Source organism: Tenrec ecaudatus, unplaced genomic scaffold (genome assembly GCF_050624435.1).
Source record: "Tenrec ecaudatus isolate mTenEca1 unplaced genomic scaffold, mTenEca1.hap1 Scaffold_430, whole genome shotgun sequence".
Taxonomy (NCBI): domain Eukaryota; kingdom Metazoa; phylum Chordata; class Mammalia; order Afrosoricida; family Tenrecidae; genus Tenrec; species Tenrec ecaudatus.
The window spans coordinates 193,366-194,705 of NW_027459335.1; positions in this window are offsets into that span (position 1 = coordinate 193,366).

Sequence of the window (1,340 nt, forward strand, 5' to 3'; positions counted from 1 at the left end):
CCGACTCTAGTGGTCTAATCACAAAAGCTTAATTTTTCTTATATTAACACCAAAAATACCAAACCAGTTGCCACTGAATTGATTCTGATTTACAGTTACCCCATATGATTCAGGGTAGAACTGTGCCCCATGAGGTTTTCAAGGGCTGAATTTTTAAATGTAGATTGCCAGGTTTTTCTTCCAAGGCATCTTTGTCTTAGCAGTGAATTGTGTTAACCCTTTGCACCACACAGGGGTTTGTCTTATACAACAGTAAGTCTTGAAATAGGTAGCCTAGGTCTGGCGTATTTGCTCAGGGACTCATCTTGGATATAGGAGAATGCATGCTTTTTGGTCTGCCAAACTCATGTAACCTATGTGACTCTCTCATCTTTCAATATTCTGACTAGGGAGCATGACAGCAGAAGAGCCAAGGACAAAAATGAAATGGGTTATGCCAGACAAGTGTTTTGCCTTAAACAACAACAAAAACTTTCTTGGGAGTCCTACTCAGTATCTTTCACCTACACATATTTGGCCCAAACTGGGTCAAATGCTTATGCATAGCTGCAAGGGAGCCTAGGAGTGAGCGATTTAAGTAGGTACATTATCACCCTAAACAAAATTGAGCTTCTATTAGTAGTAAGAATGAGAAAAATGGATACTGTTTAGGCATATAGCAGGGTTGGATAGAATTCTATTTTGTGTCTTAATTTACATTTTGAATGAACTCAGAAAAAGTCATAGAGAGTAGAACAAAGGGATGGATGTGCATCCAACCACCTCAACTACTCATTTCTTTTCATGCTCTCCCTCTAGCTTCCCTGAATAGTTCTTGGTTACACATTGGGCTGCTAATTGCACGGTCGGTAATTTGAAATCACCGGCTGCTCTTCGGGAGAAAGATGGGACTCTACTCTGTAAAGAGGTACAGTCTCAGAACTTCACAGGTACAATTTTACCCATGTCCTGTAGGGTCGATATGAGTTAGCATTGATTCAATGGCAGTGAGCTTGGTTTGGATAGATCTGTGGAATCTTAGGATGGAATAGTTTGAATACACAGAAAAAAATTCAGTGGAATCATAACCCTCTAAATAATTACCCTCTAAAGCCACAAAGATCAACTGTGTCCAGCATGGTGACAGTTTAGCATATGCCATGGGGACATTGCTCATATCCCAGTGTTGTTAATCAACAAAAACTCACGCACTGCCACTTATAGTGACCCTATGCACAATAGAATAAAAGCCTTTCTAGTCCTGTGACATCCTCACAATGGTCATATTTTAGCCTATTGTTACAGCCACTGTGTTGATCCATCTCATTCAGGGCTTACCTGTTTTTTGACGATGCTCTACC